Source organism: Myodes glareolus, chromosome 13 (assembly GCF_982192425.1).
Source record: "Myodes glareolus chromosome 13, mMyoGla1.1, whole genome shotgun sequence".
Taxonomy (NCBI): domain Eukaryota; kingdom Metazoa; phylum Chordata; class Mammalia; order Rodentia; family Cricetidae; genus Myodes; species Myodes glareolus.
In genome coordinates, this window is record NC_142038.1 from 54,113,299 (window position 1) to 54,128,288 (window position 14,990).

The window sequence follows — 14,990 nt, forward strand, 5'->3', positions numbered from 1 at the left end:
CTGAGGACTTGTAGAGACAGGATACCCCATTTAGTTTGAGGGCTTCATACATGTAAGAACCAGTGCCTGGCTGCTCTGCTTCTCTGATTTTTCATCTTTCACCCACTGATATGTGACTCTGGATTTTTATTATTAAGACTAATTAGAATTTGAGCTACAGTTGGTGATAGAAGTTATAGATTGAGCATTCCAAAACAAACGTGAGTCACATCATACACTTGGGAATACCATGGGATTTAAGGCCTCTCCTATGTTTAGGGACCTTTTGGTCTTCAATTGGAAAGCTGTGGTTGCCAGTTTTGAATTGCCTTGCTACTACCATGATCAGAAATGTGTCTTGGACCAAAAGTAATGAAAAAAAAAACAAAACAAAACAAACAAAACAGGGACCCTCCCCCACGTTGCCTCTGCTTATCCCTTGCCTTGCAAATATTTCAAGAGATCATCTGATTGGAAGAAAGTAATTCACATCAAAAACACAGCTAGATGGAAAGTTTGAAAATGGTCTCGATTTGAAGGGTTCTTGTGTCCAAATTAAAACCATACATTCTATTGGTATAGATGAGAATAACTGAAAAGATCAGATACTAGAAAAACTGTTGTAAACTGCCCATTCCCAGCCTTGATTTTCATCTTTCTCCTAGATAATAATTAGGGTTATACTCAAGAAAAATGACCCCAAAGTCCTATCTAGAGACTGAATACAACCCAGGATCTCAGACCTCTCTGTAATAGAAAGTTATCTCCATTATGTTCTATATGGACACCTGTTGGCGTAGGATCCAGACATGTAGGCAAGATTTCTCTCCCTCCCCCTTTCCCTCTCCCCCGTGCCACACTTCAGTTGCAGAATAAAACATAGACATGTAAAACAAGAATCAAATTTTTCCTTAACAAGTGCCAAAGACCACTTAACAAAAACCTGAGTTGGTGCTCAGGGTTTTCCAAGAGACTCCCAAAGCATGCAGCCTATTGCTATTGCCCTTGGATGGCCCCAGAGGAGGAAGGTAAGTATCTATTGCTAGGGACACCTTGTACTTCAGACACCGGACCCAGAGGCGCCTGAACTGAAACTGACCTGAAGGCCTCCTCCCCTGTGGATTAGCGTTCATGTAACCAGAAGGCACCATGCAAGCTTCAAAAGAGAGAAGCAACCAATGGTCCTATCCAGGTAAGATACATACAAACCACAATAATGACCAGCATGGCCTAATAATCCAAAGAGTGAAGGTTGACTCCAAAACCTTGGTGGTAACTGCAGTTGGACTGCAGACCTGCCTAACAAGAAAAAAAAATCATGCCTAGTACTGGACACCTAGCCAGCTGCCCAGAGCTAGTGAAATGGGTCTTGGAGGAGAACCTACAATCACCGCTTTACTAAACCAGCATAATCCCTAACTATATTCCAAACATTTGTCTTTGTTCCCACAGAGAAGGATAGTCCTCATCCCACTCAAGAGAACTTCTTCTCTTATGTAGCAGACAGAAACCATCACCAATCAAAATGCAGAGTTGTGGAGCCCAGTCCCAAAGGATACATCAACAAAACACTCTTGTACCTGGGGCTCAGGAAACAATGCAGGAGAGGGTGCAGAGAGACTGTAAGAGCCAGAGGATTAGGGAGTTTCATCTACTAGTGATGTCAGAAGCTACACCCATAAAGTCTGGCCGTCATGCCATCCTAAACACAAACTGAACAAGAACCACAAAAATAGGCATGCCAAAATGGAAGGGAAAAGTCCATGATACCTCTGCCCTGAATGAAGAACTATGGGAACTGAGAGGAGAAGAAATTGTCTTCCCCCAGGAAGAACACACCAATTGGTTACCCAATTTAAAATGGTTAGCCCTGAAAACACACATAAGTAACATTATGTACACTGGGCAAATTATATTTAAGAATATACATGAATATAGCAATATCAATGAAAACGATGATATAATTTGAAACAGAGCAAGGAAGGATATGTGAGAGGGTTTGAAGGGAGAAAGGGAGGAGGAAATGATAAATTAGATTATAGTCTCTAGAACAAACTTTAAAACAAAAAAACCTCTCAACCTATTAAAAAAAACAGCTGTTCTGGTGTTCTGGGCAGAAATAGTGAAGATTGCTGTCTGCACATTGGGGCACTGTAGGTTTTTGTATTGCCTCGCTCCACAGCCCGTCAATCCCTTTTCATCCCTACCATCACTGGATTTACTGTCTTGGAAATTAGAGGTCGGTAATACAACTTGAAATATAGGCTGCTGATCCTCCAATAAGTCTTTTATTGTTCAAAATTGTTTTAGTTATCGTGTGTGTGTGTGTGTGTGTGTGTGTGTGTGTGTGTGTGTTTCTAATAAGAAGTTTAAAGTGTTCTTTTTCAATTTCTGTAAGAAATTCTGTTAGAATTTTGGGCAAGCTTGCATTGAATCTATAGATTGCTTTTGGTAGGATGGTCATTTTCACAGTATTAATCCTACTGATCCATCCATGATTATGGAAAATCTTTCCATGTTCTGGTATCTTCTTCAATTTCTTCCTTCAGTGTCTTGAAGTTTTTATTACACAAGTCTTTCCCTTGTTTGTTTACAGCTATCCCAAGAGTTCTGGGAGGCTGTTGTGGAAGTTCCTACTTTCCAAATTTCTTTCTCCTTCTGTTTGTCATCTGTATACAAGGAAGCTACTGATTTTTGTGCATTACCTTTGTATCCTGATACTTTGCTGAACATGTTTACAGCTATAGAAGTTTCCTGCTGGAATTTTTTTTATTAAATTTTATGTATAAAATAATATAATCCATAAATAAAGATACTTTAATTCTTCTTTTCCTGTTTGTGTCCCCTTGATCTCCTTCAACTGTCTTATTGCTTCAGCTAAGACTTCACGTACTACATTGATTAGGTATGGTGTCTTAGTTAGGGTTTTTATGGCTTTGAAGAGATACCATGACAATGGCAACTCTTATAAAGGAAAATATTTAGTTGGGTGACTTACAGTTCAGAGGGTCAGTCCATTGTCATTATGGTGGGACATGGCAGTATGCAGGCAGACATAGTGATGGAGTATCTGAAAGTTCTACATCTTGCACAGGCAACAGGAAGTAATCTGTCTCACTGGGTGTGGCTTGAGCACATATGAGACCTCAAAGCCCACCTCTACAGTGACACACTTCCTCCAACAAGACCACACCTAATCCAACAAGGCCACACCTTCTGATAGTGCTGCTCCCTTTGGAGCCATTTTCTTTTAGTTTTTTGTTTGTTTGTTTTTATTTTTTGTTTTTTGTTTTTGAACTTGTCCTGGAGCTCTCTTTGTAGATTAGGCTGGCTTTGAACTCACAGAGATCTGCCTGTCTCTGTCTTTTGAGTGCTAGGGTTAAAGATGTGTACCACCAGCAGCCAGCACCATTTTCTTTCAAACTGTCACATATGGAGAGAGTGAACAAGTTTGTCTTGTTTCTGAGTTTTATGGAAATGCTTTGAATTTCACTCCATTTATGTTGACATTGGCAATAGGCTTGCTGTAAGTTGCTTTTATTACATTAACACAGGTCCCTTCTCTCTCTAGGATTTTCATTATGAAGGGATGTTGGATTTTGTCAAAGGTCACTTATATGTCTTAAAATCATCATGTTTTTGCCTTTTATTCTATTTATGTGATGGATTATATCTATTGATTTACATATGTTGAACCCCCTGTGTATCTCGGGGATGAAGCCAACTTGACTGTGTGGATAATCTTTTTGATTTGATTTGAATTTGGTTTGAAAGTATTTTATTGAGATTTTTAAAAAATCTATGTTCATAAGAGATATTAGTCAATAATTTTTATTTGTTGATTTTTATGTGGTTTGGATAACAGAATAAGTGTGATGTTATAAAATAATTAGGAAATGCTAGTTCAGTTTCTCATTTGAAGGTAATTTAAGGAGTATTAGTGCTAATTCTTCTTTGAAGTTCTGGTAGAAACCTGAGCTGAGTTCATCTGGTCCTGAGTTTGTTGCTGCTGTTGGGAGGTTTTTAACTTCTGCTTCTGTACGCATCGGGCTTCTCTTCAAGAGCAGAATTTACAGAATGAATCCGTATATATGGGAAGGGGATTTATTAGAGTGCATTACAGGCTGTTATCCACCTACCTCAACAATGTCTACCAATGGAAAGTCCAAGAATCCCTTAGTTGTTACTCCCATGAGGGCGGATGTCTCAGCTGTCTTCTGTATATGCCTGAATCCCGAACGAGTAGGCTCTAATGCCAGAGAAAGAATGGACTGGCCTGAGAGCAAGTGAGAACAGGCAAAGAGCAAAAGCTTCAGCTTCCTTCACACCCTCACAGATGTCCACAGGCGCTTTGGGTTTAGTTAGTCCAGATGCAGTAAAGCTGACGACCAAGAATAGCCATCACAGCTTCTATTTAACTGAAACATATGAGCCTATTTAAATTGATTATTTCACCTCAATTTAATTTTGTCATATATGAAGAAACTCAATTCATTAGTTTTAATTTTTTGGTTTGGTGGAGTACTTATTTTCAAAGTGTGTCCTTATGAGTCTCTGAATTTTCTCCACATGATTGTAATATATCCCTTTTAAACTCGAACTTCAGCAATACAGATGTTCCTATGGGTTAATTTTGCTAACCGTTTGTCACTCTTCTTTTCATTGATTCTCTGTTTTAATTATGTTTGGTTGGTTCTGTTTCACTGATTTCAATCATTGGTTTCTTCCCATCTTCTCTTTTCAGATATTTCCTCTTTCTCTAAAGATTTCAAGTGCATCATTAGGTAGCTGATATGTGATCTCTTTAATGATTTTTGTTTGTTTGGTGGGGGGGGGGGGTGGGCACTTAGTTCTACAGACTTGCCTCTCAGAACAGCCTTCATTATGTTCCATAGGTTGAAATGGTAAAATATTTGCCTCTGAGTCACAAAGGGTTCCTTTTTCTCCAGACTCGTCTACTTACCCTTGCCGCATGCTGCCTAACCCACTCAGGCTGACGATGTATGTAGTAATATCTTTTAGGGAATACCTCTTTTCTATGTTTCAAATTTGGAATTTTCCAGACTTCAGTTTGAGAGAACAGAAGCTATTTTAGCTAGTTCAAGCAGAAAGGAATTCAGTTACACTTCTGTTGAGGCTTAGAGAATCAGCTGGGGAACTAACGCACAGTGAGTGTTTAGAGGGTGACACAGCAGAGTCTGATTCCCTGTTAGAAAGTTTTCCTTTATTATAACAAATACAATACATGAGATAGTCAAATTATAAAAAAAAAGACCTTTTTTTTTGGCTTCTGGGTTTAAAAGTTTTAGTCCATAATCAGTTGGCTGCATTGTTTTGGCCTCTTTTGTCACATCATGGCGGAACTGTGTGGTGGAGCAAACTACTCACCTTATAGTTGAAACACAAAAGAGAGAAAGGGGGAAATGGCCAGGATCCCATTATCCCTTCAAAGGAATGCCTCCAATGACCTAAGGACTACCCACTAGGCACTCCCTCTTGAAGCTTCTACCCTCCCCCAGGGGTGCCTCACTGTGGTCCAAGTTTGTAACACATGAGCCACTGAGTTATGAACCCAAGAAGCAGTTGGGGATCTGAAACCTATGGTAGGTTTGTGGGATGAATAAAAGCATGAATTCTAACCTGTAACTGTCTTTTAAACACATCTGGTCAGGACAATCTAATCCTGGCTGTGTCTGAGAGACTGGCAGATGTTTCCTATTCTAGTCTATGACATGTTCAGCCAAGAGTCAAGGTTTCTTTTTCTATGAAAAATAGGTGAGGGAGAGATTGTCAAATGCAAGTAGTTGTTGTGGCTGTAAAAAGGATTGTTTCTGGTACAGAGGTCCTTACTAACTCACAGATCTGTGGAATCATAATACAAACACCCTTTGAAAGAAGGAGAGTGTGACATTAGAACTGCAAGATCAAACACGCGAAAGAAGAATACCATCCCAGACACTTTGAGCTTTGGAATCCTCTGGTGCAACAGTGCTGTCTAAGCTGGGATCTTTACAAGTGTAATTTCTGGTTATCAAAGTCCATCCTCTGAAGAAATCAACTCTGTAAGATTACGATCGTGGCCAGTTGAATTTATTGATGCAGTTTTTTTGATCATGTTTCTGTTCCCTAGGCTTCTTGATTCCCACAGTCTAAAGATAGATTAGGGTCCCCAGATGTGTGTGTATCAAACACAGTTTTATCACTTCAACATTTTAAATGCTTAATCCAGACTAAGAAGGACATTTTAAAGTAAAGCTTAGGAAAGCGTTGTGTGTACAGGGTCAGACAGTAATGCTCTCTCTGATTCTTACAGGCTATAGAACATGTGTTGAAGCTGCTCAGCCACAGTATTTCAGCGGAGAACTGTCTGAGACAGCACAGAGGTGAGCAGGTGTGCCAGCATTGAAGCAGCACAGAGGTGAACGGGTGTGCCAACATCCCAGTAAAATCTTATGTTCAACAAAGGTTTGAGCCTGATTTTTCTTCTGAGTAACAGTTTGCTGACTCTGGTTTTAGGTAAGTGCATACAGTAATAATTAAAAACAATCACGGACACCTTGCTGCCCTTCTAAGATGTGAACTTTCAGTTGGTCCCTTTCTTTTCTTTGCTTATAAAGTGTCCTCCTTTCCTTACACTTTTGAGTCCATCCTTGCGTCTGTGGGGTTCACTTTTAATATCAGTCTTATTCTGACCATTCCCAAACACAACACAAAATGAAATTTCTTTAACTTCAAACCCGTCTTCATAATAAGACATAATTACTACCTTCTCCACTCCGTTGGATAAGAAGTGACCTTTGTGTTTTATTTCAGCAGCAATTGTTGGCAGGTTTCACCAACAGAGTTATGAAGCCCTGTAGGTTCCTTGAGCACCGTTGAGCAAACATGTCTCCCACACTCAGTGGGAAAGTTCAGTTAACCTTTGTCTAGATTTTTCTATCGCTGATCTGACAGATCATCAGCGCTTACACTGAGAGAGAGAATAGTACAGCCAGTAAAGGTATAAGAGGTCATACAACCTATGTCAACCATTAGCCTGTTATTCTTCAATATCCTACTAGCAAGAGGGGGACTATGATACGACCTACTTTGAACATGCCAAACATTCCTTAAATGCTATCTCCATTGGAGAGTATATAATGCATGGCTGCAATCTGATTTATATAACTTATAATGGCTATAATGCCATTCATCTGTATCAAAACATTGGAATAGGTTCACTTATATTTTGAATTTTTCTATTTATTTCATTTGTTTTCACTGTGACTTCCTAATATCAATATTTCTATACAGTATAGGATAGTTACTGTCTCGGCCATCAGTTTTCTCAAAGCATATTTACTTTGTAAATCAATTGAAAATACAATCTGAAACAACAGTTGCACACCACAAAAAAAAATAACAAAAATAGAACAGAAGACTACGTCACAGACACCTCAGTACTGAGCCGCAGGTTCTTAGCAGCTGTCTCTTCCCCAGGCCTTCAAACTTCCCACACAAACCTTACTTCCTCTTCTCTTCTTGTGGTTGTCAAACAAAAGTCAGACTCACCTGTAATTCCTCATGCAGTGCCATCCTGTGGAGCATGGGGAGCGGCTGACTTCATGAAAGTCACATGTCTGAACTCCCACCCCACTGATGGTGATTTAGTAGCCTTTTAAAGGACACCTTTCCAAAGTTTGAGATACATGGGAAACTTGGGGAACCTGCCCTATACCCCAGCCTCTCTCTCATCCTTCCCTCCCTCCCTCCCTCTCCCCCCCCCATTCCTCCTCTCTCTCTTTAAATAAAGTATCTTATTACGTAGCCCCAGCTGGCTTGGCCTCAAACTCATAGAAAACCACCTGTCTCTGCTCTTCCCACCACCGCCCACCTCTACCGTTTTCACAGTGTTCATCTGTGCCACAAACCACGGCAGCTCCTCCTTCTGTGACACCTGTGTTACTCTCAGTACCATCCATGAGCTGGGTAAGGGCCTGGAGATTGAAAAAACACACAAGAGACCTGGGTCATTCCAAAGATCAGCCAGACGCAGAATGCCGTTTATTCAAACTTAGGGAAAACCTTAAATACCTAGCTGCTGTACAATGGGATCCCCTCCCCCAATCCCGGCAGGTGGGATCCCCCCCCCTCAACCCCGGCAGGTGGGAAATCACCATGCCCAAGTTGGAGCAAACAATTGCCCTATAGCTGACCACCAGGCGAGGCCGAGAGAGCTCAGGAACAAACAGGATGTTTTAGCTGGCAGGCCAGAAACTGCCCTCACAATGAACCCCCAGACCCATGAACCCTACAATCTTCAACTGCTGCCTCCATGACTTACAAACACCTGGCAAAGATGTGTTCTTACTGATATAGTACAAGGTTTGCTAATGTTCAGTTATGCTAGCTAACCTGTCCAAAGTCTCGGCCCGAGAAAATGAAGTCTGGCACATGTATCATGTATCAAGGACTCAGAATGTTTTCGGAGATGAAGGTTTTTCCACCATTTTCTTCAGTGTCCATCTCTGACATTTTTATTTATAAGAGCAAGTAATTAATGCCACATATTATTTACTTAACCATAGGAAAGGCTGTTTCTGGGGATGAGTGAAAACTTTCATTTCTATAGAAGTCAGGGATTCACCATAAGGAATTCAGATACCAGAAAAGGGCTTAATGAAAGTATCTAGGAAGGGGCTGGAGACGATTCAGTGGTTAAGAGCACTCAATGATGGTGCAGAAGACCTGGTTTGGTTCCCAGCACACGCATCAGGTAGCTCATAACTGCCTATAACTCCAGTTCCAGTGGATCCAGGACCCTCTGGCCTCCATGGGCACCTGCACATGCAGGGTGGACAAAATCTCATGCAGCACACACACGTCGATCTTAATGAAAAATAAGAATTGTTGAAAAGGGAGAGCTTGGTAGATTCCATGAAAGCCAAATACATAAAAAGGGACAGCTTGTCTTTGTGAAAACTGAACCCAGCATGACGTTGGTTATTTGAAGCACTTGTAAAAATGCAAGCTATAGGCAGCCACTTCTGTGTCTGACTATACCTAAATAGCTGTTCTAAGTACCTCTGGAAGAATGAGGGACTACTCGCCTGTTCAAAGCACGTTTCAGGCCCTTCTTCCAGGATTAGCTACTGCTAAAAAATATATTCCTAGCACTTGACCTTCTCCTGGCCTCAGACCGTGCTGGGTAACTCCAAGAAGGAATGTGTTACAGGAAAGGGGTCTCTGATCATGGGGAATCTTCTACCCTATGTGAGAGAAAAGGAGCTCCAATTGTTTTTGAGACAATACGAAAATGCACTAAATTCCCTACACAGAGGTTCAGGGTGGACTATGGCTCTAAAATTGGATGCCTCTGAAAACTTGTATAGTAGTATCAGGCCACAGTCTCATTCTATTGACCATGCTTTCTTTCTTCTGTGTTGAAACTCAGACAAGTGACAGCTCCCAAGCTTACTTTACAGCATAGGTCACAACTCTATCATGACAATCATTTTACTTTCTTAACACTGCCCCAAATCCCCTAGGGAGCGAAGCATATCAAATAGATTCAGGTCATCTGACCACTGGTCATGTATCCCTCAGCCAGAGTAATTGTGGTAGACTGGTTAGCCAGCCATGCCCTGCTTGGAGTTAAAAGAGAAGTTAGGCTCCTCCCCCCAGCCCAAGAACTACAGTTGGAAAAAGATTCATCCCTGAAGTTGAAATATGATAAGACGGGAGAATAAAGGGAGCAGGATCCTAGGTGGTTCCAAATAACTATTGTTCTCATCAATGCCTGTGCTTCTTTGCCGCACCAGCGGTGCCCTCACCCTCTAGTGTGGCTGGCAACCGAATATGTAACAAAGCTACTCAGACCAGGGCCAGGAGGAATTGTGTGGGCTAATTAGAATAAGAAAAAAAAGAGTGAGCACTCAGAAAACCCTTGGTTGCACAGAAGAGGATAAATAGTACATTATCCGCCTCTGTGCCTCTCCACAGCATAAAGTTGATTTTGAAACATCTAAAGTCAAACCCCATTACCACCATATTGTCTGGATCAAGTTTTCCTGATTTTTGCCTCAATATTTCAACTCATTCTCCCAGGAAGCTATTAATATCCAATTGTTGTTGTTGTCTTTCCTCAAAAGGAAATAAATTATTGTCCTACTAGTTCATGTAAGACGACAGGTAGACAAGCAGAGAGCTAGGATTCACTATGCGGCTTTCGTCACTACGGACTGTGTTGCGGCACCGCCAGAAGTAGGCTACCAGTCCACGTACTGTTCATCCTCACGCCAGGCGTCCTACTTTCCAGGATCAAAGAAAAGAAACATTCCGAAACCACCTTTCTTTCGCTCAGTAACTTAAGATGGAGATAAAGCTGTCATCAAACTCATCTCGGCCTCAAGCCTGACATGTTTTTTAAATTAGGTCATCAACAAGCACTCTTTCTTTTTTCCAAGTTTTTTTTCTTAAATTCTTCTTTTGTCCTACTACTAACATCAAAGTATTTGCAGATGGTCCTTAAGGTTGATATTAATCAAATAATGCAGGTTCCTTCTCTTAACTCCAGACAGAATTATGAATCCGACTTCTTGGAATTTCCAGAATTCCAGATTTCCCAGACTTCTCAGAATTCTCCTTTTGCTGCCTCACTCAGTGCCGCATGCACTGCACCCATATTTACTTTGTATGTGTTTATTAAACCTTGGGTTAGAAAATCTTTTTAAAAATAATCTTAGTAAAATAAAAAAAAAGAAGAGGAAAATTTTAGAAACCTTCCATGAGCAACAGTAAATAGATGGTGACAGACAATTCTCCAAGACTTTCTATCCATGTGATTGCTTCTGTCCTGAACTATTTTTGCAATAGAAAACAGCCTTGGAAGTCAGAGAAAATCTAAATTCACTAGAGAAGCAAGAGGAGCCATTTTTGGCTTATGGGCTTGGTAATAAAGAGCTTTGCTATGGAGAAAAGAAAGTGTGTGGACAGTGCAGACGTTAGGGGAAGACTCCCTAGGCTCCTGAGGGTGCTACCATTCTTGATACTTTCAAGGCTTAGTTGGATCTCTGCGCTTTTGGTTCTGTGAGTTGTCTGAGTCTTGCATATCTGTTTCTTTGTATTTCCTCAGTCACTTTGAATTTCTGTTTCAAAAATGTCAAATCCACTTAGTATCAGTAATTTAGTTCTGTTTGCCTGCATGTTTACATTTTTTTAATGACGCATACATGATGAAAAAATTTTCATGTCAATCTTGGGGCGACTTTATGAACTTTCTGCTTTCAGTGAGTTTCCTACGGCAGGTAAACAACAGTGAGCCATCCTACTGGGGCATGAGCAGACACTGGCAGACCTAGGCCCAGGTTAGTGCAGGGTATTTTCCTTTACCTTAGCTCGGGAAAGATTAAAGAAGCAGCTCAGAGAGAGGTGGTGTGTGTGTGTGTGTGGTGGTGGTGGTGGTGGGGGAAGGTCAGACATCAACTCACCAGAGCAGAAAGGTAAAATGTGGACTTCTAGCTCTTTCAGAGAAACCTGTGGTTTAGTTGAGATACAGGTTTTTCAAGCTCTCCCTTGTAAATTGTTTTCTAGGTTTGCTAGGAAAATACCACCTAAGTAAATTTCCCCCTGGTCCTAAATGTTGGGCTTAGCAGCAATTCTTAGACCCTCACAGAAACTTCTTCAAGGTTCCCTGAACTTGACTCTTAGGCGTTTCTCTTTGCTACTTGGTGGGCAGAATCTTACATCTGCAGCCTCCCTGGCACTCTTGATGGTCTCTGGGTGTCTTCCTTTGGTCTCCAAAGAGAAACTGTCAAAAGAATCCAGCTTATATTCATTAGCTATGCCAGCTGTGTTCTTTAACCTCAGTGGTGTCTCTTAGTCCTATGTCCTCAGGCTGGGGCTTACCTGACTTACTAAAAATGAATTCACAAGTCTAGTCTCAAAGAAAACTGTAGAAAAATAATCTTCTTAAATACATTATTTTGTATCACTTGGATTCCCAAAGAGGACATTTAAAAGTCTTAGTAAAACTTCCCCCATGGCATAGTGACATTTCACATATGATCTTTTGCACTCGGCATAGTAAAAACTGGTTCAGACATTGAGAAACATTTAGCAGGAGGCTTTTCTCTCCAAAGAGGTCAAAACATCACAGTAAACAACTGCAGATCGTAACCAAGAAGGTTTGCAGGTGTGTTAATCATTGAAGCTCTGCGAAACAGTTGAAAGGAAGAAATGGGTTTATATTACCGTATTTGATAATAGGAGAATCTGCTTAGATTCAGCGAAAATACAGCTCCAGCCCTCAGTGACCTAGTTATGAAATACAGCTTGCACTGCGCACAGACTCAGAAGAAAGGCAGAGTTTTTATTTTTATTATGTTTGCTTATGCATTGTATTATATGTATTATGTAATTATGTAAATAATAATTATGTATTATACATTCTTATCTGTTTCAGTTTTCTCTCCATATTATTAACTCCTCATTGCCTTTTCAACTTAGTGTGATATCCCATGTATCTAATTTTTCTTTTGTCTATTTTTAAATTATTATTATTACTATTCCTCAGTATAAAATGCTTACTTTTTAAACTAAAGAGTTTAGGGAACAATTTTTGTTTTAGTCTATTCTTATTTTTAATTGAAATATAGTTACTTTGCTTCTTCCCTCCCTCCTGTTCTTCTCATGTCTGACTTCCTCTTCCATCCCAAATTCATGGCCTCCTCTTCTTTAAACATTGTTGTTCCATATACATATACATTAATCAACATATAAAATAAAACTTGCTGAGCCAAATCTGTTCAGTGTTGCCTGCATGTATGCTTTTAGGATTGAGTGCTTGACACTGGATAACCAATTAGAGGGCTTGTCCCTGAGAAAGATTCCTTCTCCCTCTCTCAGCAGTTAACTGAGTCAAGCCCCCCTCCGTGAGATTTCCCCACCTACACTGAAATGCCATATGTTGTTGGAATGTTCAGGTCTTGTTTAAGCTGCATGTTGTTGAGACTTCATGGGTGTAGCTTCCCTGTCATAGCTAGAAGACACATTTTCATAGCAGACTTCCTGGTTCTACGGCTTTTACGATGTTTCCCTGAGCCTTGGTGCTAGAGCTGTACTGTAGATGTCATGAGTTCAGTCTGGGAATCCCAGTTGTTCATTGTATTTTGACTTCTGTAGCTTTTCTGTAATGATGTGCTGAAAAGCAAAAAAGGAAGGAAGGAAGGGGAGGGAGGGAAGGAAGGAAGGAAGGAAAGAAAGAAGGAAGGAAGGAGGGAGGGAGGGAGGGGAGTGGAGGGAAGGAAGGAAGGAAGAAAGAAGAGAATGAATGAAGGAGGAAAGGAAGGAAGGAAGGGGGAGGAAGGGAAGGAAAGGGGAAGGAAGGAAGCAAGGAGGGAGGGAGGCAGGGAGGGAGGGAAGGAAGGAAAGGGAGGGAGGGAAAAAAGAAAGAAGAGAAGGAAGGGAGGGATGCAGGGAGGGAAGGAAGAGAGGGAGGGAAGGGAGGGATGCAGGGAGGGAAGGAAGAGAGGGAGGGAAGGGAGGGAGGGAGAACAGAAGGATGGAAGGGGGAAAGCTTGCTTCTTTGGTGAGACCTACACTTACCTGTAGGTATAATGCTTAAGTATTTAGAATACAGTTAGGAATTACATTGGTTCAGGAAACCTGAAGGAAGCAGGTCCTCTAAGATCCACAGTCTCAATAGCTCCATGTGGTTTGACTAGGTTTACAGTACCAGGCATGATATCCTTTCTGGTAAGCAGACCTGAGTCTAATTACATTACCGTTGACTGTTGCCCAAATGTGGTGCCACTATTGCAAAAGGTGTATCTTGGCTGGTCTTTGTTGTAGGTCATAGGCATCATAGCTGAGTAGGACCATAAAGTTTAGGGAACAATCTTTGAAAAAAATTTCAGGGATCTGAGAATATTTATATGTTATTTTATACTATTTCTAGATTTATTGCTTACAGTTGAGAAACTGTTGGTATATTGTTTGAGAAAACTGTTCTGCCTTTCCTTTGATATGTTCATGTGTTAAATTGCATGATTGGCTTGCCAGAGAAATATTTTTTATACCTTTGGGATAACTTTCCATGCAGTCATCCAAAGTTCATATACATGTCTCTTATATTTTAACACTAGATGATAATCTTATTTTCTCATTTTTCAAACTATTTGAAAGACATTTCTGTCTGTTGCCCTGTATGCTGCACTCCTTCTGTATGTGTAAGGATGGTGGTAATAGCACAAGTCTATTATCAGATATTATTCTGGATTAAATGGGTTAACAGAGGTTGGATTCCCAGCACCTAAACGGCAGCTCACAATGGTTGGTCTCTATCTCCAGTGCCTCTTCCAGTCACCTGACCTCGGTGGGCACCACACATGTAGTGCATAGACATACATGCAGGAAAATCAACCATACACATAAACCACAACAAAAACCTGTAAACTTTAAAAATAATTTTTAAAAAAACCTATCTTAGGGGACTGGACGATGGAGTCTGTAAAGCATGAGAGCAAGTGGCATTAAGCGATTCTTTAGCCATGGTAATTTAAAATTTTACACGGTTTTATTGATTCTTACTGCAGGTGTGTCAAAAATTATGACTGCAGCCCTTCCTGCTCTCAGTTCTCAAGCTGCGGTATCTTAGTAGATGCAGTCTCTAAACGACCTGATCTTCAGGGTTCAGACTTGCAAGAATCCCATCAGATGGATCACTTCACAGCTACCAGCATGACCGTCCTCTTGTTAGAGAGGATGAAAACCAGAACGTTGAAGTTGGTAAACACAGCTGCCAAACACCTCTCCTCTACTTCCAAGGATGCTCTTTGAACTCCCTTATCTGAAGACAAGAAAACCGTTTGGCTAAAGGTCAATTTGCGCTGTGGTTGCACTCTCCAGCACCAGGCTAGCCAGTCATCAGGGAGAGGGGCCTTCCTCACAGGGCGTGGGGGGGACTTTGCTCAGCCGACTTTGCAACCTGCCTTAGCAGGACCCCACTGGGGATCTTCACAACGGAGACTCTG